General features: G+C 36.9%; 2 long non-coding RNA genes across 3 annotated transcripts in view; one reads left to right on the top strand and one right to left on the bottom strand.

Moving 5' to 3' along the window:
- LOC310896777 overlaps positions 1-22,955 on the bottom strand; it is a 92,927-nt gene extending 69,972 nt beyond the window's left edge. Inside the window, exon 1 of the long non-coding RNA XR_014581832.1 lies at positions 22,933-22,955. This is a non-coding gene — a long non-coding RNA (uncharacterized lncRNA). The remainder of the gene's footprint in view (positions 1-22,932) is intronic.
- On the top strand, positions 1,791-12,611 carry LOC310896779. 2 transcript variants are annotated; one of them, XR_014581835.1, is made up of 3 exons: positions 1,791-4,404; positions 6,385-6,491; positions 11,130-12,611. It is a non-coding gene; the product is annotated as an uncharacterized lncRNA (long non-coding RNA). The 2 variants fall into 2 exon arrangements; XR_014581836.1 differs by lacking the exon at positions 11,130-12,611 and adding an exon at positions 6,940-10,256.
- Positions 22,956-26,320: the final 3,365 nt, after the last annotated feature.

Genomic DNA, 26,320 nt, shown 5'->3' with positions numbered 1-26,320 from the left:
TTTTGACTTTAAATGTGGCAAGAAAACATTGATAAAAATAATAATAATAAAAATCTTTTAGAACAATTCAGAACAAATTTTCCTTTCTGACTTTTCAGAAATAGGAAATTCTGCTTGTACATTTCCTTTAAATTTTTCCCCCTTTTTTTTTTTTTCAAAAGTGTTCCTGTAAAGTAAGTATATAGGCATGTGTACCATCTTTTCCACTTTATAAAGTTACTTTTGTCTGGGGTTGGGTTTCTTCCTTCCTTCCTTCCTTCCTTCCTTCCTTCCTTCCTTCCTTCCTTCCTTCCTTCCTTCCTTCCTTCCTTCCTTCCTTCCTTCCTTCCTTCCTTCCTTCCTTCCTTCCTTCCTTCCTTCCTTCCTTCCTTCTTTCTTTCTTTCTTTCTTTCTTTCTTTCTTTCTTTCTTTCTTTCTTTCTTTCTTTCTTTCTTTCTTTCTTTCTTTCAAGGTAATCTTTAAGAAGGACAGGCTTCAGTTTGCACTATTGTATGCATCTTTTTAATTGTTTCTCAGGAAAGAAGATGAGGGGCAGAGATGTAAGACATTCTATTTCACTCCAGTGAGTATATTTTAGCTTGATAGATTGTGGTTTTGAAACTGAATATTTAAACAATTAAAATATATATATAATGGTTTCTGAAACAAACAAACAAACAAAAAACCACATTGACGTCTTAATAAATTAAAATTCAGTGTTAAAAAAAAAAAAAAAGTAACATCATTACCTAAGTAATATGAAAACATTGATTAAAAATATGAGACAGTTAAGAACTGGAAAAAGCTTTAAACTTTGTATCATACATTTACCAGCTTTTTCACACTTGTCCGATCACCTTTTTCTTTTGAAATAAGTAATGTGTTGCCCCAAACAGTCTTGGACCCTGGCCTTCAACGGAGCAGTAAGATGCCTTGCGTACTTGTTAAGAATACAAAGTAAGCAAGTAAAAATTAGGTACTGTACTTCCTGCTGCCATTCTGCATATTAAGAAAGTAACAAATACTGCATTTTCTGAGAGCCCCTATCATGGAAAATATAATGGTTAAGCTAGCATTATTGTTCTTTTTGTATACTGAAAATAGTGCAAAGGGACTAGTATGGAGAAACAAATCCTGCCTAAGAAGGGACATATAAAACATGTCTTCCCTGACTGACCTTTCATCCCATTCTAATCATGTTTTTCCCTTTTCCTCCCTACTTCTTTGTGCTGAACACTGATAAAAGAGAATTCAACCCAGAGCTAATATGTCATTTTTAAGATAATGATTTTGAGTATCAAATGTTTGGCCTGCACTTTTGGAATAGCAGACACATTAGATCACTCATTTTGTGGTGCCCTTGTTTATTGGAAAGCAACTAGTATTTTATCTTCTCGGCCACAATCATTTATAATATTTTGGGTAGCAGAATCTAGTTTTGATTATTAAATTATATATTTAGAACTGCATTCTTATTGAATTTGCAGGTTAACTTTTTTGTTGTGACTGCCTATTTTAGTTATGACTGCAGTAGGTAACTGAATGTATCTGTCTTGAAAATGTCATGTGTAAATAGGGAAATTAAGAAGGAACTCCTTTTGCACAAAATAATAACTTTACCCTAGCATGTTATATTTTGAAAAGACTATGATATTATCAAAGCAGAATCTGAAGCTTAGTTACTAGCAATGCATCATTCATTCCTGCCCAAGACATTTTTTCCTGAGAAAATCCTACCATCAGTCTTTTTGCATAATGGAACATCAAAAATAAAGCAACATATTGCAATTCAATGGTCAATCTTTGCAGGTTCACTGACAAGTAACATTATCAAGTATCTGACTGTCTGCAGTGGGAGTTGTTGAAAAAGCATAAACTGGAATGCAGTGAAGAAGTATGGAGACATAACATTAAGAAACACTTCAAAATAATAGTGTATAAATTCTGTATGACTCAACAGCTGTACAGGTAGAGAAAGCCCAGCATGACATTGGCTGATTTAAGAAAATTTGAAGGCAGAATTAATCATTGATGTGGCTATTTCTGGAAATGAAAGAGATTTTGAAAGGGAGGAAAATGTGAAAACTGTACAGATTGAGTGACTGTACCATAAAATAAGATTTCTCTTGGTAATTTAGCAGTAAAAATAAAATGTGGCCAGCTCTAACATCTAACAGGAATGTGTTGGACACAGAAATTGTCTGGATTTACATATGATGCTTGCCAAGTCTACCATTCTTGGAAATCCCTCCTGCATTCCTGTTTCTCTAAAGGGAATTCATGGTTCATTTGTTTGCTTCCAAGAGTGAATATGAACAAAAATCATATCCTTATGGGAGGATGCACACTGTAGACCAAAGTTCTCTAAACTATCAATGCAAGTGACTTCTGGTACCTTTCCTCAAAAAGTCAAAGAGTAGAGAATGTCATGAGCAAACATGATATGAAATATCAGCAGTGTTTAAGTCACTGACAACAAGATCTTCAGTATCCCAGGTAGGGATTACAGTGATATAAAAAATGAAATAAATTAAGAAGAAATTATGAATAAATTATAAATAAATAGACAGATAAGGCAAAGCAATTAATAGAAAAGAAAAAGAGAAGGAAAAATTGACAGTATGTGTGGTGATTTGGACGGGAACTACCCAGGAGCATGAAATGTGGGGTGGGGTACAGAGGTAAAGGAAGCCTCCCACCAAAAAGCCGAGGCAAAGTTTTGAAATACTGGACTCAGTGAAATCAATGAAAGGCCACCTTTTAGCTAAAAGATCTGCAAGAAAAAGGTTTGCCCATACCTTTTTATAGGTGAAGCAGATTTGATAGAGGTTTTATGAGAAAGAACCTGGACTGAGTTTCCAGGCTGTTTGATGAAGATATAGCAGATAACCAGCTGAGAAGGCCTTCTTTAATGACTTGAAGAAGCACACAACTACCAACTCCTAATAACTTGCATAAATCCTACAAAATACCAGGAGGACCTGATTCTGGTCAGAGTCTGCCCATATTGTACAGCCAGAAATTTCTGCTGCCTTTGCAAATGTTATGGACCTCAGCAAACAAGTTTCTTTTCAGCACTGCCCTCTCAAACTAAGCTGCTAGTCCTGCTTGGTGGTAGCACTGTGTATTATGAAAGCTGGTGGGAGAGCACCACTTCATGAAGTATGTGGAGAAACAGGTTTTAAATTCATAGAAAGCTGAGAGCCTAATCTGCTAGTTTTCCACCTTTCTCTTTGCTTACAGGTTGAACAGGTTTAATGTTGATCAGAGGTATCTAAGGAGATACCTGGGTGAAGTTAAACACACACACATACAAAAGACCAAACCCTCAGACAACCTTTCTCCCTCCGTAGCTTTTCAGCAGGTTGCTGTGTTTTTCCTGAACCAATGCCCCCGCATATGAATAGGCTGCTGCTGGAGCCATCTCTTTCAGAGTGTGAAATGGAATGCCATTAAGTTCTGGCTGCTGTGACTCATTTTTGTTTGTCCTCATACAGCTCAGATTTCCTGCTGGCATCCTAGAGTGCAAGAACATATGCATGGCGCATACATGGAGCAATGCCTGCTTCCTCAGACAAAGAACTGAACATTGTGTGATGGCAAGCCCACCCCTCTGGAGATCGGAGAGTGCAAATCTGTTCTGATGACGAAATGCATGGATGATTTCATGGGAGAGGACGATGAAAGGAAACATTTTAGCAATCCCACAGTAAAGCACTGTAGCACTCTTTCTAGAACAGAGTCTGTGAATGAAAAACGAATATGTATGTAAGTAATTTCTGACAATGCATATTCAAGTCACAGCTACAGCTGCTGACCTTTTTATAATGTTTCACAATAGACATATATTTTTATCTTCAAATTCTTGTTAATGAAAAGTTACGGAAAAATGCTACAAAAGAATACTTTTTAAAAGTCTTTTGAAGACTTCCTATGTAAAAGCAATTCTTTTTGGCCTATTGCTCTGAAAGTGTCGACACAAGTTTGTTTTCTTCATCAAATTGTTCTCTCAGTAAAACTACAACTTCCCACAACATGCAGGGCTCTGTGGCTCCTTTCCTGTACTGCCCACTCATCACCCTGACCACTGCAGATCACTGTAGTACAATATAAACTGCATTTTCTTGCCATTGCATTTGAGAAATCTGCCAGTTCCACATCATTTACACATGTATGAGAAAAAAATGCAAATATGGATCAGCTGAAACCAAGAACATAATCCAAAATTATATCCTGGTCTTTGTCATTTGAACGTCGTCAGTCACACTGGCAGATCTGGATTGAAGAAACTGAGCAGACAACAGAAATGTGCACCACTGATTTGTGATCTGCAATGCCCAGCCTAAAGTGATTGCTTTCTGCTGGGATCAAGAGAGCAGAATTGCTGGTTTCTTCTGGCTCAAAATACTAAAAATGTTTAAAAAGGTATGGAAGAATTAATCCTTTTTATAATACTAAATTTATACAGTCATAGAATTGTTGCCTTGCACAAGGCTGAAAAGAATTCTTTCTGCTTGCAACAGCAGGTTTCCAGTCCCAGATACTGCTGAATCCAGATCTCACTGGGATCTGGAAGTCCCCAACATGAGGACTGGTTAGCTAAAGCTGCTTTTTGATTGCTGTATGAGGCAGATGTCTTTTTTTTTTTTTTTTTTTTTACCAAGTTTGTCACCCAGAGATCCAATATTCTTGTTTTCTTTATAGAATTGACGTCCTGCTTCTGTGCAAGACAATAACTCCCATAATAGCAGGAACCAGATGATAGTGTAGCTATTGACTAAAATGCAGTTATAGTTTGTTTTTCAAATTATTTAAAAATAAAAATAAAAACAGTGTAATTTTGTTGATACACACTATCTTTCAAATCACCATGTAGACAGTTGTAGTTGTTTTGTTGTTTTGTTGTTGTTCTGTTTTGTTTTTTTTCTGAATAAGTTTAGAATAAAAACTTTAAAATGGCACTTGTATTCTGGAAAGTGTTAGGAACTTATTTATATTTGAATCTTTTACCAGTCTCTTAAATGTAGTTGAAATTGACTAGTGGGTTCAATTTGTTTTTATTTTTTATTTTTTAAATGAGGAGTTAGAGCAGACAGCAGACCGGCAGCTCAATAGGCAGACAGCATGATCACATAATCACTGTTTTCTTAGGAAATAGAACTATACTGGAGCACCAGGAGACTAGTTGTCTGAGATCTCTCATCTATGACTCTGGGATAAAAGTAATGTTGACTAGTTGTTATTAAAGGCCTATTTTTAATAAAACTTTGATTAGTAACTTCCCTGATCACTACTGGAACACCAGAGTATTTCAACATCTTCTGAGAATCTAGTATGCTCTGGAAACTGCATTTCTGAATAGTTATTAACAATATTACAATTTCCATTTCACCAACTACCCCGTAATACTATGACAAAAATACAGTGGGCTCTTGGCCAAATTCTTCTTTCTTGACTGTGGAGCAGTGGCTTTTTGGCTTCTAATAATCTCTTCAAGTTCTCTCAGTTTTTATTTGCTTTTCCCTCCCACTCGCTATTACTCATACTTACCCTCAGCTTCGGGAAATTAGTTGTTTAGAAGAACCATGTATGCAACTGATTAGGACTGTCCTCTGTTTAATTACCTATTGAATATAACCAGGTAATAGTCACTGCTTTATAGGCAATCACCTACTTGTTTTTATAGGGAAATAATTTATCTTTGTTCAACTTAATGGCAAATAAAATAAGCCACTGCTGGGTACCAGACCTTTTGTATAAGAAATCATAGTCTATAACTTCTAGAAATTGTGATGCCTGTGCCCTATAGCCAACACTTCCCCGCCCCCAGGAAAAAAAAAAAAAAATTCTATACATAACAAGAAGATATGGTTGACTTAATTTTCTGCTTTAATTCTTCGACCTGCCGTACACCTCCCATGATCACCATCTCCTAAGCTAAGTTGCCCAATGCATTCAAAGTCACATTGAATTGAGTTCTGGATATGCACACATTGTCTATGTCTTCATGCTTTCTCCCACTTTATCCTCAGCTCTTACAGTCAAAGATTTAAAAATTCCAGTCACATAAAACATGCTTGCTATAACCTGCTTTGCCAAGTACACCACACTTTCCAAGAATTTTCTGTTGTTACTTGTCATCCAGATTTTTAGCATAAATATGTGGAAAACAAAGTCATTTCTTTACCTTATCTCTCCTCTAGTTCAATAAATTTGCAACCTGAGTCTATAATGCACACAGTTCTATCAACTCTATTGATAAAACTACTGTTATTATCATCAATGTTAACAAAGTCTTCTAGACTACTTCAATTTACCATTGACCAGGAAGACTAGTCTTTATCCCTTATTTACAAGCCTCTGCCAATGTGATTATTTATTTATTTATTTATTTATTTTCCACAGAACTGTTGCAGAAAACTCCCCAAAGCCCAAATCCTTGCTTTCATACCATTTATATACTCAGCAGTCCACTGCTTGGTCGCTCATGAAGTGAACATATCTCCAGAGAAGTAAGTTGAATCCAGTTTTTCTTTAACAACCTGAGAACTATAATTTACATAATTCCATATGGTAACTTCTTATAGAAGAATGACACAATTACTGTATGAGCTTCACAACTTATTGTTACAGATTTATTTTTACTCCAGTGAAACAGTGCAGAATCCTACTGTCCATGTGAATTTTGCCCTAAGAGCCTGAGGTAATAAGGGCTTCAATGGTTATCAAGCAATATTCACTGCTAACACTAAAAATGATCAAACTTCACGGCCAAATACAAAAGACTGATGTCCTTTCACTAACTTTATTGAGAAACTATTTCAGAAAATTACTCCTCAGACAGTTACAGTCTAATTTTCAGCTGTATTCTTGGTGAGTTTACAGCATTTGTTATTCTCCATTTTTCCCAGTATGTAGTGATAAATGACATTTTCTTTCTCTTTCTCTCTCTCTCTCAAGGAGACTGAAACACCTCTCTTGGATGCTGCTTGCTTTGTTCCATCAGGATTATTATCACGTACAGACTTTGTAGCTTTCTGTTCCTTCAGGGGCTTGTTGTTTAGTATCTGACTCACAGAGTGGCTGGTACTGCTGCTGCACTTAAAGTAAAACGGAATGCTTCCTAATTTTCATTCTCTTTTGGTCACCAGGACTTTTACACAGTCTCTTAGCATGTCCCCATCAGGTGTTTTTCCCCACAAAACCTCTGTTTATGTGGATGTGAAATGGTATTAAATAACTGTTCTTAGATCATACATTTTTTCCTATGATACGTTGGTCAGATTATGTTGAATGCACTGATAAGAAAAATACATGAAATGGTGTATCTCTGTAGTTACACAGAAAGAAAGAGATGCCCATGCATTTAATGGAGTTTGCCTAGTTATACACCTGCAAGAACACACAGTTAAAGTTGTTTTCTCAAGTGCAGTGAAGGATTTACCACAATAGATGAAATTTATATTACTTGACTTTAGCCATCTAAACCTTGGGCTTTTATTTTTGTTAATTGCCTATGTCATTTATATAAAATTGCATGGAAAGAGAGCTTTCCACCTATCATAAGTGCTTTTCTTTTTTTCTTTAGCATAGAACAATCAACTTTCTGAAAGTGCTTTTTCCACATTTTACTACTCAATGAGCCTACTCAACCAGCTTTAATTAAGTGCCCAAATTTTAAATGTTTCTTAGATAAATCTCTCCTTACACGACTCTAGGTACTGCCAAAAAAATTGACTTCTTAGTTACCATAGTTGATATTTCACACTTGTATTTTCTGGGGACAAAAACACCACTGACACACAAAATATGCAAGTCCCATGTGGTCTGCGAACTGGTTTTGAACTAAAGGGTTTTGCAAGGGAGAGGACCCAGATTGCCAACAAAGATTGAGCTGAAAGCAAGAGGGCAGAAATCCTAACTGAGAGAACAAAGCTGCTTCTTCTCAACAAGACATATTAATTAGCATATTACCTATGGTTTCTAGATCTGGAGTTGCTGCTTCCTTGGTCTTGACACCTACTTGAAATTAAAAAGCCTTACATACATTTAAAGAAACAGACTGTGTTACTCACTGTTCCTCTAAGGTACCACTGATTTCCTTAGACTTACTTGTGTCAGGAGAGTACAGACTATGTAGTGTGAATAACGTTCCAGAGTTCATTGTGAATTTTCTAAATTCCCTCAATTCTGTGTCACGAAGTTTTTCCTTAGGAAAAATCTGACACAACACAGCCTCACAATCTACTTTTCTTCAGCAATGGGGCAATGACATATATAGAATAGTTAGTGTAAGAGTAATTAAAAAATCCAGATTATTCAAAGAGAAAGCATTTTTCTTAAACTTACCAAAATATTAGCAATAACATTTGTGACTAGTTAAAATCCCTTTCTGTGTATGACCTTAAGCAGTTGATCTCTCTAATGCTCAGATACTCCATTTATAAAAGGGGGACAATAATATTTCCTTTGTAATATGCTTCAAGCCATACAGATGAAAAATATTAGATAAACAGCAGCTATTATCTTCACTGTTATTAAAACCTTGCTGACAAGACACAGCTAACACTGTAATTCCTGTAAGACCTGAAGACAGTTTTGTGCGTTTTACAGACGTGATTCTGTACTTGATGTCCTAACTCACTTAGCATAAAAAATAAACATTATAATATAATTGTTCTCTGCTTTACCTGGTCTGACTTTTAATAACAAGACAGCTCCTAGGGACAACAGCTTGCTGTATTCTAATAAAAATTTGGAACAGCTGCACGTACTCCATTCCAAGCTCTCCGCCTTGTATAGTTTATCTTCAAAACCACCTTAGAGCAAACCCCACTTGTTTACTTCAGTGGAAGTTTTTCCACTAGGTATGTAAACTCATCCAACCTATCTCTCCCTTGTGTTTATATATAAAAATACCTAATATATCTCTGCCAGAAATTTCAAGGAAGAGAGTAAGTATAGGCTATCCAAGGCTAAGCAAACAAAAGTCATCAAGGTTTTGGAAAAACTTGTGAGTTCATTTTCTTCAGAAGAACAAGTTATTTGGTAAGCAAAGCAGTGAGTGAAACTTGCTTCTCTAGGTTTGTGTCCCTTGTTCTCTAAGCATACCTCTGTCTCCAGCTAAACACCTCTTTACTGCAATAACTTCTCCCCTTAAATCTGAGTGGGAAAGAGGCTACAGTGCTGGGGCTATTCTGGATACAGGGTAAGGAAATATTTGGGTTTCAGGAGGACAGTGAACTGACAGACAAAACAATAGTTGAATATTTTTGTTTCCTGAGAAAATCAAGCTAAAAACAGCAACAGATCCTCACTAAATCACATCAAGCACAGCCCCAAAGGCCAGGTTCTTCAGGAGAGCAAAGATTTAGCTTCAATATCTGTGTGTTTTAACAGTGGACCTCTGTTCAATCTCCTGCATGGCCTGGAAATCCTCAATTCAAAGACAAGTCTTTGCCACCTAGAGCCCATGATCCCTATTGATCACAAAACTATTGTATATTTGTGCAATGTTCAGGGAAAGGATTAAGTTGCTTTTTTTTTTTTCTTTTTTTTTTTTTTCCTCAATTCCTCTATCTCCAAACTAAAATTTACCCAGACCCAGCCTATTTACTAATACTGTACTCCTAGAAACATACTGATCAGAAATACTATGCAGTAATAGTGTAGCTGCTGGTAGAATGCTGTTAAGGAAAGATGATGCTGATATAAAATATTTCTCTTCTCATTCAAAAGAATAACTTTTACTGACATATGTACATATATAAAGAATCAGTCTTTTATCTGTATTACATAGACTGCAAACTTTTAACAGACTCATATAAAGTGGTTCAGCTTCAATGCTTAGATGTTAACATGTTCGATTGAAGTGCACCTGGTTTTACAGCTAGTCAGCCTGACTGCTGCTTCCCCGAAGGGAAAGAAGTGACACAGGATCCCCAGAGTATAGCTGAAATATTAGTCAAAGGCTGACAAGTATCTGAACAATTTGCTGATGCATGTTGAGACGGCCTCCTCTCGGGGGAGTAGCTGTGACCTCAGCCCTTGCACTGTATCTGCATTAGTACAAATTAGGAATATTCAAGAAAATTGGAAGACTTCAAGCTTCCTGAGTGTAATGAACAAGTAAACCCAGCCCAGTCAAGGAACAGGCTTCAAAAATAATCATCTTGTGCACAACCTCCCATGACAGACAGGGTAAACAAGAAATTAGATTGGAGTTGCTACTGATCATTGAAGCCTACTGTCAATATCACATCCCTCACAGTTAGATTTTAAATCAGACCTTTTAGCCACATTCAGACTTCAGGGTATGTCTGTCACAAGCTGTACCCTTGGCTATTACACAGCACTGTTTGCCTCAGGGTTGTTACAAAGGTCTGTGGGAAAAAATTTAAACAAAACCAACTGCATTGCTCCAGTTCTTTCTTTCAGGATGTTTCTGAAGTGTGATGACAGGTGATGTTTCTTGCAAGTCTCCAGAATATTGTTTGTTTATATTAATGAATGAGTGGTCACAAACAGTAGGAAAAAGGACTGAATTAAAAATAGTAAAGGGAGATCCTGAACTGAATGCTTTCAGTCATTGCAATCCCTCAAAATCTGGTAATATAGACTTCGGTTTAGGTTCATCCTCACAACATACTACATATAACTGAAGACATGTGAATGAACAGACTGTTCTCAGAAGGTACACCGTGAGTGTAAGAGAGGTTGGAAACTAAAGATTTCTGTCTTGTGAATCAGTAATGACATCCAGTAAAGATGTAGTTAGAAGATCCATTTTAGTTCATGGCTTCTCACACGTGGAGCAATAAAATCCCCCCAGCTATCAGTCTAATATTGACTGATATCAATATCTTACCATACTCAACTATGGGAGCACAGGTCTGAAGAGACAACGTGGGTGATGACATCCAAGCCCTGATATCACAAGCACCCATACAATATAATAAAATCATAAATCTTCAACTTCAAATTAGAAATTAAGCAGCATCCTTTCAGAATCTCACTTCTTTGCTGGTTAGGAAATAATTTTAATTTTGTAATGCTTTTGGGGTTTAACATAAGTTTTTTGATTCAATAAGAAAAATAAGTTGGATGGTTAATAATATTTCTCTTTATCATATTTTTGTCTTGTGGTATAGACTGAAGGCCTCCAGTGGAAACAGATGCCTAGGAAAGATCTTCTGGTTATATTCTTATTCTTGGAACTGTCTGCAGGATTTGATACCACTAACTTCTGGAGAGTTGTCTGTGCTGGGACATGGAGTCTGTTCCTCTGGTATTCAAGGCTCCATGTCTTATTGTCCTATGCATCAAAACACTGGATTTTGTCTGAAAAACAGCTAAAGTTTCTGCCTCTATTTTGACTGGAAGGCTGTTTTAAAACATTATTGTTCCGACTGTTTTAATTTCCAGAACAATTTATTCATGAACAGCTTATATTAGGCTTCTGTAATGCCAGCATTGTTCTTTAGCTTAAAATAGCTCTTCTGAATCTCTGCTTGCCCCTATATAGCAAATACATTCCCTCTCAACTTTTCTTTTCTTACACTAAACAAGCCGAACTCTTGAGCATCCTGTCAGACAGACCCTCTACTCCCTTACTACTCCTGACAGTCCTTCTCTAAGTCTGCTCCAGGCTGAGTTCATCTTTTGTGAAAACATGATCATAATTGTCTCCTCAGTGAATTGAACAAAAACATTAACAATTTCTACTGTCTTTTAATGCTGGATTTCTCAATACTTCCTATGAACATATTATTTTGAGGTAGCTGCATTGCACTGGATCAAAACCATTATCTTTCCAAACTCAAGAACTCTAAAGACTTAGAGTTGTTTTGTTGGTGGTGGTGGTAGTGGTGGCTTTTCATTTGATTGTTTTTGTAGATGAACAACAGCCATCTACATGTCTATTCAACATCTAGTTTATTTTATTTGGATGTTTCTTTAAAATGGCATCATTTGGTAGTAAGGAAAAAGAGCTTAAAATATAAAGGTAATGTTCCTGAGTGTCTAAGAGAGTGTCTTACTTGTCTTAGTATCTTTTGTGATCTAATAGTTAGGCATCTAAGTGAATTCTCTAGGCTCTTTTTATCATCAGTGGAGAGCGACAAGCACCTCTAGAGTGTGATTTAGCTCATCTTAAAATAGATATCTAAAACAAGAGGGAAGCATTGCTCTTTGGAAATTGCCTGTCTCTCCCTATAGATGATAAAGGGAAACTACACAACTGTCTCAGATGTTTTGTTTGACTTGCGTGTGGCTAAAGTAAGGAGAGATGAATCTTACCCCAAATAATTCAGGACAGAGAAAAGCTGTTTCAAAAGACATTCAGGTTTGTTAGTGTCTATATTTTACTGAAAGGCAATAAAATTTAGATTTTTAATGTAATGGGAAATATTGGCCATATTTATCTATTAACTGTAATAAGATTATGTACATACAGAACAGTTCTAGTGATTTAAGAAGTCCCCTCTTCAGAAAAGCACCTGAATATGTCAAAGGCTTTTATGCTTACTGGGTTGCGCTGACAACCCTGGAGATCCAGATTCACCAGACAGCTATGAATTCCAACCTAGATCCTACAACTATAAATATGCTTATTTATCTGGAAAAGACTGCTCACTCATAAAGAGCTTCTGGTGAATGCAAATACTTGCAACACCTGGGAAAATTCATGACACTGTTGCAAATATATTGTGCAGTTCTACAATAATATCCTTCCTACTAGTACATGATATGCCAGATAAGACCCATATATTTTACCACAGGTTTTTATATTATTATTTTTTTCTTGTGGATAAGGTTGACATATACATACATACTATCATTCTAAAAGGAGTGAGAAGGAGGTCAAAGGATTTATCTAAAACATATTAGAGTTTGATCTCATCATCTATAGGCATCTTTCAGTAAGAGGAACACCGTCTGGTAAAAAGTGCTCTGTTATATTTATTTTTAGTAGATAATGAAGAAACATACTTAACATTTTGTTCCTTGAATGTGAAGAGGTACTTCAAAATGACACCCCCTTTTGTCATGTTAAAATGAGACACACTTTCCATTTACCTACCCTAAACATGAAAAAAGAAACCACAACAACAACAACGAAGCTCAATGAACAATTCAGTTGTTTAAACCTGAAATCACTTTTTATCCTTCACTGAAAGGCACCCTAATCTTTCCACAAATAAGTGTAAAAATAAAACTGAGAGAGCTACTTCCATCTTTCTGTCACAGGAAATCTTGCTGAGACTAATCTGCATTTTAGAAGGTTTACTTTTAAATAGGATTTCCTTTCGCTGCATGTACACACACTGAGTCAGGAAGCTCCAGTCTGAGTCAATGCTAAATGCATTTGGTTTTCAACTTGAGTCGGCTTGCAAATGATGGAACCAATGATTCATAATTTCCATCCTGACCTTGTTTGCTTTATAGTCACACTGTGGCAGGTGAATTGTCATGTTCAAGATCATCAAATTATTTAGGGAGAAACTGATGCCATTCATTAGCCTGCCAAATGAAAGACACATTTGCATGTATCACAACAAGTTATAGGAAGGTGATATGCCACTCAGATATTTTGAAAGGTTCTCATTTTTCGTAAGGCTAGCACAATTTGCATATTCTAGTAATGCTGAACATGTTAATTGTCATCTATGCTCGTCCCAAGGTAAGTCTGTCTGATAATGGATCCACTATGTGGTATCCTATTCCCATGATTCTGGAAGTCTAGTTTTAAACTTATTTATGTAATGCTGTATTGCAGTCCATTTTGCTGGCATATAAAATATGTGAATGGCTTTTACTTACCTATTTACCTGTTCCTCTAATATCAAACAGGAAAAACAAAGCAGAATTAAGAATCAGATATTTAATTTTGTTACGGGCCAAATCTTCTGAAGTACTGATTTCCTGCCACTGTGATCTGTCCCTAAGAACTTATCAGAACAGATTTCTTCATTCATTTTTATTTATCACTATAATTTTAAGAACTGTGAGGTGGCATAAGAACACTAAAGTAAGATTCTTGTAAATTATCCATTTGAAGTAGAAAAAAACACAGTTTGAAGAGTCTGTCATATGTTTCATGTCATTTTTTTCTAAAAACATAAGACCTATAGGCCAAATTCAGACCAGATGGCAGTGAGTGTTTTTAATCACTTACCAAATCTTAACAAAGCAACCAATACATACCTCTTGGGTCACAATATTTCTAAAGTCTATTGTCCTGAATGAGTAGTCTATGGGGAAGACTGGGGCTGCACAACTGTTAACCTTTCTCTTGCAGAGTGCCATTTTCCAGCCAGGAGAGAAAGCAAATGGACAAAAGAGTGCTTGGCCTACTGATGAAGGACACTCTTTTGTCATTTTTGAGCAACAGTTACAGGGTTATGACATTAGATCTGTGTTTAAACCTGCTCAAGCTGAAAAAGAACTTAGAGCTCTCTTTTCCTTTTGTGAAGCTGCTTCAAAAGAAGGTTTAGAAATGTAGATCTGGACAGCAGCATCTAGATTTTCACAGTGCCTATCTCAAGGCAGCTCCTTGATCAATATGCACTGAGCAAGTCTACAAAAGCATTTAAGGCCTACGATTAATGGAGGCAGGAAAACACACTTAGCCTAATGAATCATTCTTCAGAAGTGTTGATTTTTCACAGTATGCCTATATATACATCTATATATAGGATGACTAGCTTCCTCATTCCTATATTAAGGCTATCTGACTCATTATGTTAAGGGCAGGTGCTTATTTTGCAGACATTGGCCTAAAAAACTAGATAGTCTTGATGCAAACACCACAAGTGAGATTTTACTTAACTTCACACATCTATCAATTAACTGCTTAAGCCTAAACTATTCACCTTGTCTCCCTCTGTGGTCGATGGACCAGGTACTGGACCATCGGATAGGTACTCTCAAAGGTTATTATTCCCAATAATTTACAGACAGAAGCTTTAGGATGAGACATATTGCCATCCAGTGCTTCTTGTTTCTCATCAACTACTTAAAATTAGATACCTGACCATTAAAAGCAGGATGAATCCACTTTAGGTATTTTAAGACACATTAAGACAGATTTCGCAAAGTCTTGGTCAGACACATTTAACCTAGTTGTAATGAGTGACTGGCTGGAGGGTAACAGTAATTCTGTGAAATAGTAGGAAAGATACAAAAAGGAAGTCACAATAAGACAAAAAGAAATGACTGGAAGAAATTTTGTCTAAGGAGGGTTAGTGGCAACAACATTATTTAGAAAGTCTCTAGCAGTCTGCTGTTTGGTGAATGATTATTTTCCATGTTCTGTCCCTCAGTCTGGCCATGCTTGATAGTCCCCAGCATGAACGCAGCACTTTCCATCAGGCGTACTCTCCCACTCAATATGTGAGAAGAAAATGTGACTCACCAGAGCTTGATAACGCTTGTTTAGCAGGGGGTTTTCACTTGTGGCTGTCACACATTGTAGGCATAATAAGAAAAAATCAGTAACCCAGATCTCTAGATAAGCAGCTAAGAAACTTCCTTTTACTTTCCCGAGTCCAGCATGACCATGTTCCTTCACCTCTCACTGAATGAAACTGCAGTCACAGAAAAGAGCTTTGCAAGAAATGCCTGGATCATGGCCAAGTGAAGACCAAAGGATACCCCATTGCCAGAGCTTTGTGATTTCAGCAAAGTTTTTATTCAGGTACAACAGAATTACGTATGCTGTGTTATCAGCTGCAGTACTGGAAGGACTTGTACATTTGTCTACCCACATCAGGTCTCAGCTATGCCACTGAAGAACAAACTGTAAATCTAGGGAATTGCATTATAAGAGGAACACTATAAAGTCTGCAATGTTCTCAGGTTGCCCAGAGAAGCTGTGGATGTCCCATCCCTGGAGATGTTCAAGGCTAGGTTGGACAGGGCTTTGAGTAACGTGGTCTAGTGGAAGGTGTCCCTGCCCATGGCAGGGGGGTTGGAATCGGATGATCTTTAAAATCCCTTTCAGCTCAGACTGTTCTATGATTCTATGTACATTTGCACAGCTCTATTATCAAATGCAGAGAGGAGAGCACACTATACACAGAATTTCTGTAAAGATGAGAGATTACATTCTTTGTATTTTGTTGAGAAAATGAAGCCTAATACTGCTGTAGTAATCAGAGAGCATGTAAGGACTGATTATAGAACTATTAAGGAGTAAACATATCAATGCAGTTTGGAAAACTGGCAAAGGTAAAGGTCCAAACCACAAAGAACAGTACTATTAATAAACAGAAAGTTTATTTTGAGGAAGTATGATGCCCTTTGAGATGACAAGAAAAAATTTTGTCTCAGAACTCTGTCCTTTAAAGTCTTTTCTATTTTCTGTGAGCTTAATACACTGGATTTCATTTTCTGTTTCCAATTCAGTCCCATTAAATTGCTCACCCTCATATTACTTGTATTATAATTCAAAAGGGAAAATCCCAATTACAGTTTCCCATGAGAGATATTTTTCTTGGATTATATCCCTCACCTATAAGATCTTATAAAATTTTTGAGACGTACCTGGGCAATAACCCACCTGCTTTCAAATAAACAACAGCAGGATGAGCGTATCTTGGCCTTGAGTTACTGCACAATCATTTTCTTGCTGAAGGTATTATAGTACTGGGAATGTATTTATTCATCTGTTAGAAGAAAACAAGCAGCTGGAAATTAGTTCCCTCACCGACTGCAAGAGAGCTACTGGGAACTTGTTTATTTATTATTAAAATATATGCACTTGGCAGGGCATCTGGTCACACATTATTTTATCAAGAGGAGCAGGTATCTTGGAGACAAGGTAGCCTGAGTAACCTGAGGACTGTTTAAGGTACACAACAATTGTGGATTAATGTCTGGATGTTTTCAGATCTTGTACCATTTTTGTTTGAATATTTTAGCATTATATATTCTTCTTTTCAAGAAGTTTTTGAAGCACAAGCTACCAAAACCAGATAGTTTGTAAGAGGAATTTTCTTTGATTTGATTTATCTCTAGAATATTAATATATTTTAAAAAGAATTTGAACTCAATCTTTATATCCAAGTGATGAACCCACACTGTTCACAAAGCTATGCTAACACTACTAATGAAATAAACAGATATAAATAGTCAACATAACTGAAAATAACTTGCTACCTTTTTGGTGTAAAATAAGGAGACTTTTTACAAACAAAGTCTTCAAGCCTTTAGCACTCTGAAAATGGAATTGACCCCATTTTTTCCCGTAACTAAATAAGCACAGGAATGCAACTGCTTTATCTGAGTCCCTATTAACTAAATTCTAAAAATACTTTGAATGCACGTCACGGGCACAGTACGTGTGTGCACCTAATGCTTCGTGCAACTGCCTGCTGAGAATCTGAGGGGTGGAGGGGATCTTGCACTTGCTGGCACTGGCACTGAGGAGAAGGGAAAAAAAGAAGACAGATATGCTGTCCCACCTTTGATAAAGGATAAATATGTGGAGGAAGAGGTAGCTTTTGGGAAAAGGAGATAGGTGAAAATAGGAGATTACTTTTTATTTCAGCATATCTAAAAATGTATATGCAGATTAGACAATAGTTTATCAGGAAAGGGAATTTAAATCCTGTAAAAGCAAGATAAACTAGATCGATTGATTACTTATTTATTTATTTATAAACAGAGAGGAGAATGGTCATTATTTCCCAGCCTAGGCTGTTGCAGATCTGAGAGCCCCCCTGCTGAACAGGCAGTGCTACCAGGCTCTTGGCTCCCTGTCAGCTAGCCACATGGATGACATACAGCAAGGAAGGTGAGCTGGCAGGAAATGAGGCAGATTTTGAAACTTCCTGATTTCTCTTGGCCTTTTGCTGATGCACAGAAAAAGACTCCCAAGTTCTTTTGTAAAATGCCTGACCAGCTTTAGTTTTCTAAAAAACTACCTTTCTTCCTCACTTCTGCAGAGAATCTTCCTGAAGATAATCATAGGAACAACACCTATGTGCTGTGAAAACTTTTTCTCTTGCACAAGGAAACATGATGTCAGCTGCTTTCTAAACCAAACAGTCTCGGAACGTCCCATGCCTTCTTTTGGGATTTCTAACCTGTGGGACAAAGCAAAGAAAAGAGAAAGAGTGAGAAGTGCACATCCAAACTGTGAAGGAGATTATTCACTATGCATGTGATGAAGGGCTGGAATGCCCAGTGGCAAGCGCAGAGCCGCTGTGAGGGAAGGCATCACCTTCAGAAAGAAAGGAATGGATGCTGTAGCTGAGTGAATTGCTTGAGTGTATGGGGTCCAAAGAATAGGACATAACTTTGTTTTGGCTTGGACACCCATCCACAGACAATTTTCCAGATGCTCTACAGTATACGTTTCTATACCATGAAGGTCAACCTAAAACTACAGCTGGTCTACACTGCCCTCTCTTCTTTCTCTCCTTCTGTTTCACCCACCACTTACTGCTCTGAAGAAGGGAGTATGATTACAGTCCTCCTCTTCAGTCCTTGCTATGCAAGACAGAAGGACTTCTGGGTGGGAACTTCAATAACAATTGGCAAGTCAGAGGCTATTCACCATTTCTAAGGAAAAAGCCAACTTTAAACTCAAATTTTATGCAACAGTATGTGTTTTAACAGATGACTCGGCATTTCACACATATGAAGGCTGTTATAGCCAGAAGCCCTTGTTTCATTATTACACAGGAACAGCAAGACTCTTTCATTCCCACACCTCCTCCATCACATGAAAGAAGGTTGGCTTCGACCTCTTTGGTAACTGGCTTTGAGCAGTACATCTACGGTTAGACTGAGACAAAAATACCAGCAGTGATCTGTGATTTTGTATTCCAACCTGGGTCACCTCAAAGGAGATCCATTTTCAGGAGCTGGGTAACATCAGTTTTTAAAATCAAGTGCTTTTGAAATATCTGAAGAATCCTTTAACAAATTCTGAATTTACATAATTTCTCAGGCTGAAAATGGTAGCACCATAGGGAATGAACACACCCAAGAAAAAGCTTTCAATTTGAGAAGTCATAGACAACATAACAGTTTTTTTTAAAGATCATATTACATCATTAATGGCTATGGAATAAAGGACATTTCACAGCAATATTTCTGTGGCAGCAATGCACTCTGCAAGATTTGTTCCACGGCTGAGAAAACCTAGAGTTAGAGATCACAAAGGCACACTTCATCTGTATTATGTAGCACAGCAATTGTTCCAATGTTGCAGATGGCCAGGAAGCAACTGAGAAGCCACTTTCTTAGCTTACAGGATGACATTTCTGGATCATTCACAGTAACACACATTAATATTTTACTCTGGCGACATTTATGCGTGGAAAGCATTGCAACTATTATGGCTGGATTCTATGACTGACACACAGAACCTACACTGTGCGCCCTAGTTTGCTCTATGGCTTGGGAAATGTGTTAGGAGAAGATATGAACAGTTTCCACCACATCTACAGGCCATGGCAGACAGTGGCAAGTCTTCACATCCTTTCTTTCTTCCATTAGATCAACCAGGAAGAGCTGAATGCAAGCTGCTTCTCTGTGCCCAGAGGGGAGGAGAGGAAAGAAAAACAGTCACTTATTTGGACTGCCTACAACCCACATATATATGTGCAGGGGTGTGTGACCTGGTATAGGGCGTAGGCATGCGTTTGTTTCACTAATGGCTGTAGCAAGATTTTTTCCCCACTGTAGACCACTTCTTTTGGCTGTAGGTTGCAGTGTCTGAACAAACTTCAACTGCTTCAGTGCAAAAACTGGTAGCATAAACTAAAGGTCACAGAACCTTAGCTTAAACTAAGTTCTGTTTTTTTTTTTTTTTACTGAAATGTTTGATGAAGGTTCATATTTCGTTTCTACTGCCAGAGTCAATGAGGTGTTATTCTCTGGTTGATGGGAACTAAAATATCAAACTGCTCCAGCTGCTTACTTCAGTGAGCATGCATCTAAGCCATAATTGAACAAGACCTGAAATACCCATATGAGACCGGAAAAATAATTTTGTGGTCAAGAGAAAAGATGACCTTGTGGTTAAGTTAGGAAACCAGGGTAAGTTGCTTAGAGCCTAGGATGAGAAATTCTGCCTTGTGCAAAGAGTAAATCATGTACTGCTTAATAGTTCAAATGGTCTTAAAATATCTGTGCATACAGCACTAAACCTTTGCATATTGCAAACCACTTATGAATAGTCTATGGTTAGCAGGATATGTTAGGTTATTAAGACAGACAGCTTGAGCCTAATATTTCTGTTGACCTAAAACCTCCTGTTCGTGACCTTCACAGTGGCTAGTATTCATAATCTGCCCACAACTTTTCAGGATTATATTTATCAAACTTTCAGAGGAATTCCTGTGTACATTTTAAATCAGAATCAATAATTCACATGTTCCAATAGCATGACTTCATTGATTTTGCGATCTGCCCTTCATTTCTCTTTCTAGGAATATAACTTTCCACATACTTTTTAATCCTTTCTGTTTGCATGTCAAGATGATCTTTTACATTACACCACACAGTACAATGTATTACCCTGGTATATTCAACCCTATCTAGCATTATTTTCAATTTCTTTTCTACCCTAGGCTCAGCTGTTGAATGTCCTTGCTCCAGAATCTGTAACTATCATCTAGCAAGCACCCTGTTGAGAACTACAGGACTTTCAGAGAGTATTTTCAAAAATTAAATTTTCTTTTTCATGTAGTTATGACAGGGACTGGTTATTTGTAAATTGTTATAAATGTTATAAATTTGCTGCAACTCTCTTTTTGCACCAAGAATACTGTTATTAGTTTGAAAATAAGGCTTATAAACAAGTCAGTAGAGTCCCTAGTCTGATGGTGTTGCTGATAACCAGCACCTGGGGGTGCTGGTTGACAGCAGGTTGAACATGAGCCAGCACCGTGCCCGGGTGTCTAAGAAGGCCAAAGGCATCCTGGCCTGCATTAGAAATAGTGTGGCCAGCTGGACTAGAGATGTGATTGTCCCCTTGTATATGGCACTGGTGAGACCTCATATCAAGAACTGTGTTTAGTTTTGGGCCCCTCATTACAAGAAGGTTACTGAGTTGCCTGACTATATGCAGAGAAGAGCAACAAACCAGGTGAACGAACTAGAAAACAAGTGTTATGAGAAACAGCTGAGGGAGTTGGGGTTGTTTAGTCTACGAAGAGGAGGCTGAGGGAAGACCTCACTGCTCTTTACAAATACTTGAAAGGAAGTTGTAACAAGGTGGGTGTTGTTCTCTTTTCTCAAGTGACAGTACAGGAGGAAATGGTCTCACATTGTTCTAGGGAAGTTTTATATAGGTTTGTATTGGACTTTAGGAAGAATTTCTTCATGGAGAGGGTGGTCAGCCATTGGAATGGGCTGCCCAGGGAAGTGGTGGAGTCTCCATTCCTGGAGGCATTTAAGAGATGTGTGGATGCGGTGCTAAGGGACATTGTTTAGAGATGGCACTTGTTAGGTCAGGTTGATGGTTGGACTTAAAGATTATGTCTTTACAATATTCGATGTGTACCTGGTATGATTCTGATAAAGCATTCATACTCAGAGAATGACTATGAATAAGAATAAAACTTTCAGGATTGAAAATGAAATTTTTCTCAAATCCAGAGCAGTCTAAAACTATGAGGGAGAGCAGAAGAGGAAGAGTGGGAGTAGCCAGACAAATAGTCAGGGCACTTACGTAGGAGACCAGTATCTAAATCTGCTGGATAACCCCATCCCATATGAACCTATTAATAATACATTATTAACTAATTGTTAAAATGTTTCTTTCAAATTTTCTAACTTAATAAATTCTCTTTTTATTCTTAAGCCTCTGGTGGAAAAACACTTCTAATCCTAATTCTTTTTTTCTAAAGGAATTTCAATCTGTTTTGCCTTAAGCAAAAACTCCCCTTGATTGTTATGGAAAGTAGATCCTCATATATAGGTGAGAGACATCTTATTGTAATTAAATTGCCTTGATAAAACTGACTTTGTAGCTTCATTATAAGTACCATTTGATAGTCTGAATTTGCATCTTCTTCATTTTAGGTGGAAAAAAAAGCAATGAAACAAAAGTTTTCCTCTATTAAGGTAAAGAACATTGAGGGAAAATAAAATAACATGGAGAACACTATGTGCTATTTTTCTTCCATATGTTTCGAAGATAAGGTAGAATTTCTTGGAATATCTTCCTTTCTCTAGTGGAATGTGAACAAGCTTCCATTTCAAAACCCCTAGAACCCAGGAGGTATAAAATCAAGTATTGCCAAGCAAAACCCAAAGCATTTCTGATTCAGAGCTTTCAGCAATCACATTTGCCCTGTACTCAAAGATTTGCAGTATGACCATGACCACAGTCCAATTACTGTGATGATGCAGGAGGAAAAGTCTATTCTAAGCTTCACTGGCTATTCATTAGGCCATGTCAAGATAATCGTTTTCAGAAGAACCCACTCACAAGTCTCAAGTGGCTCTGCTTTTACTGGGGGACTTGTCTGATGAAAATGCTACAAAAGATGAAAAGTTCTCATCAAAGTTCAAGCTAGTTCAGAGCTTATGAAGACACTTCCAGGACAGGTTCAGGAAAAGAGCAAGGGGAAGAAACATATATATATATATTTATATATAAAGTCTCAAAACCAGACCAGCTATTCTATGCTTTTCTTTTGGCTTTCCTAATTTGTTTGGCTTTATTCTTCACAATACAAAAATGAGCTGTCTAGATGTTGTGGTTTAACCCGGCTGGCAGCTAAACACCACACAGCCGTTCGCTCACCCTTCTCCCTCCCTCTCTGGGATGGGGGAGAGAAACGGGAAAGTGAAGCCTGTGAGTTGAGCTAAAGACAGTTTATTAAGACAGGAATATAATAATAACAATAATAATAATAATAGTGATAATGATAATAGTATTAATAATAATAATGTGTAAGAAAACAAGTGATGCACAATGCAATTGCTCACCACCCGCTGACCGATGCCCAGCCTATCCCCGAGCAGCCGGCCCCCCACCCCGGCCAGCCACCCCTATATATTGTTTAGCATGACGTCAGATGGTATGGAATAACCCTTTGGCCAGTTTGGGTCAGCTGTCCTGGGTCTGTCCCCTCCCAGCTCCTGCTGCACCCCCAGCCTGCTCGCTGGCAGGACAGAGCGAGAAGCCGAAAAGTCCTTGGCCTGGTGTAAACACTGCTCTGCAACAATTAAAACATCAGCATGTTATCAGCGCTCTTCTCATCCTAATCCAAAACATAGCACCCTACCAGCTACTATGAGGAAAATTAACTCTGTCCTAACTGGAACCAGGACACTAGAAAATTTCCAAGCCAAAAGAACAGAAACATCTAAGAAGGATCAAAGTAAGGAGCTCTTTGTGTTCACTCAGTATAAAGCAAAGTAAATTTAGGCCCAGCTTTGAAATTACTGTAATATCTGCAATCCCAACAAATTATACCTGCTGCCAGGAATCCTACCATTAATTCTGCCATTTTAATATTGCTTTTGCTTATCTTTTAAACCAAGAAACTTATATTTCCTTTAAAGAAGCACTGCCACTGTGTATTGCAGAAGGTTTCAGGTGCCAGCCTGGTTATATAGACCTTTTCGTACATTAAAAATAATTTAAATAACATTAAATATAATTCGAATAAAGGAAAAATTAAAAATAATAATTAATTAAAAACTTAGTTTTGAAAAGTATTTCAGAGTGCAAAGTAATTCTAATTGGAAAGCCAGAAGTCATCTCCCACACACCTCAGAGACAAATGATTAGAACTATGTAAGAGTAATTTATCTGAATGCTTATTACAGAGTTAAAGAAAGGATATTTAGCTTAGGAAATAGAAAATTCCTCATTTCTGCATTTTGAGAGACCAGGTCATGTAATTTAAAGTTATTTTATAGTAAGTCATTCTTAGGAGTCTTCTAGCCAAGTGGGCCAGTCTCTATTATAACAATTATATTTAATAATTACACATAATGATTTAAGTAGTTTAATGGATTTTGCAGAAATCAGATCTGTCTCAGTACAATATCTCAACACCTCAACTTAATATATTTGTTTTAATAAATACCTAATTGAAATTTACCAGAGGGTATTATTGAAATTATTGATGTCAGTGACAAAAAGTCACTGACAGCAAATGAGTTATGTTATATTTTGAACCCTAAATGAAGACCAGATCTGACACTGAAACTTGGGTTACTCCAACATAGTACAGAATTCTTGTCCTGTCCCTCTGTACAACACAAAACCTTGGTACTAGGCTGTGAAAGTGACTGAAAGTAAGGAAGGATTTTTACTACCTAATTTTGTTCTGTTGTCAGTTGCATAAAGAATGGAATCAAGTACATTTCTGCATACAGTTGTGATCTTTATGTCCCTTTAATTGTGCCTTAGTGATAGGTGGTACATGAAATACTGAAACGAAAATAAAGGGAAATTCTAGAAATTTGATTTATTTATTTTATCAGAGACATTTTGCTTTCTGAGGTAAACTGAAGATGTAGGGTTCAATTTTCAAATGTATTCAATTGCCTAGAAATGCAGTCAGATGCTGACATTACTTTCAAGTGTATCTCAGAAAGTTAGGTAATAATTCATCTTTAATTCAATGCTTGAACGTAATAATGGGAATCTAACTCTGTTTTGATGCATTGAAGTCCGTTTGAAAATCTGGCTATTTACTTTGAGTTAAATCTAAATAAATCTAAAGTCTATATTGTATAAAGCTTTTAGGCACCTAAGGCAATATTTGAAATTTACCTGATAAAACACAGATGCATTACAGACATCTATTTAGGAGCTAATAATTTAAATTCCCTTTATAGTTATTGGAAGCAATTGCCATTTTTAGTTTGTAATTCATTTCGTCCTAAAGTATACATCTAATGCAAGATACATGCTGATATGGAAGCCAGATGAATGACACCATAATAAATCCCCGTTTCTCTATTAGTTATTACTCCCTTTGGCAATCAATGAGGAGAGTGTAGGACCTGGCCCAGAAGAAGTGGTTGACATCTATGGATAGCTCAAGATTACTATCCTTCGTCAGCTAGCTCATCTTAATCCTCTTCCCAGAGCCATCCAGGTGTAAGCTAGATGCTGTGATGTTGATCCACAAGCCTATATAATCCAAAACTTTTAAGAGTCATTCTATTTAAGAATGACCAGAAACCTATTTAACCTATGGATAAATTACAGATATGTTCAATTACACAAACAAAAGAATTACACAGTCCTCCAAATGAACTCCCACCACCAAAAAATAAAAATAATAATAATAAAATCTTACAACCCCCAAGACTAAATATTTCTGATCCTGGGGGAATTCTTATACTGGATCTGAATCTTGAATCTTGAAATCAGAGAGTTTTCTTAGATCTTTTTTTTCATTTCTTGTTAATAAAATTTTTAATTCTTTTCTCAAACTGATGAAATTGATAAGCAGGAGAAGAGAATCAGGATACAGAGGGGCATTAAAGTGAAAGACAGCCACGTAGTAACAATAAAAAGTCATTACTAAGTCTACATCCTTTGGAAGATGGTTCTTACAACCGATTCAAAACACTGGATGGTTAAACACATTGTTATTGTGGATATCAATTAAAACAAAAATTCTACTAGTAAAAGTTAGTCCAAACCATTTACATCTATTCCATTTCTGTCTAATAAGCACACATCAAAAATCAAGCACCTGCACATGTACCTGAGGAGCTTTTAAATCTGATTGTTACAGATAAGCCATTTGTTCTGGTTGTTAAAGGTCAGTCAGTACTTCCATTAACACCTTACTTTCAAGGTGTTATATACAGTCTGTAAAAATTCATTTTAGGTTGAAAAAGGAGCCAACTTTTTTTTTTTTTTTTTCAGGCAAGAAGAAAAGATTATTTCTTATAAGCAAATAAAATCTAAAAGATATCTCATTTTGAAATGCAGAATATCAAGTAGAACTACCCATTCACTTGATTCAATTATGTTTTTTGTGTTATACCTACATTGCTTTAGTCAGGGAAGGAGAATAACTTTTTTCTGTTCAGGAAGTTGACATATTTTTGTAGGGCAGAGGAGGAATGATTCCTAGCAAGAAATCCCAATATTACCTTCATATAACACTGGAGAGTGGAAAGGCATCCTCTTTGGAAATATATTCCACTATCTTTATTTGTCATAAAGATTAAAATTTGATCCAGCATAAAATGCCTTCTGCACCAAGCAAGATTCTCTTTTGACATGGGTATACTTCATCAGTCCTGATAGGGATCTTTCTGCACCAACTTCACTTTCAATTCATGGGCATCAGAGACCTAGAGTTTAGTCCTGGTTTGACCTCTGGTCTACAGACCTCAG

This window comes from Anser anser, assembly GCF_964211835.1.
Source record: "Anser anser genome assembly, chromosome: 3".
NCBI lineage: Eukaryota > Metazoa > Chordata > Aves > Anseriformes > Anatidae > Anser > Anser anser.
Note: the sequence above shows the minus strand (reverse complement) of the source record. Positions and strands in the feature narration are given on the sequence as shown.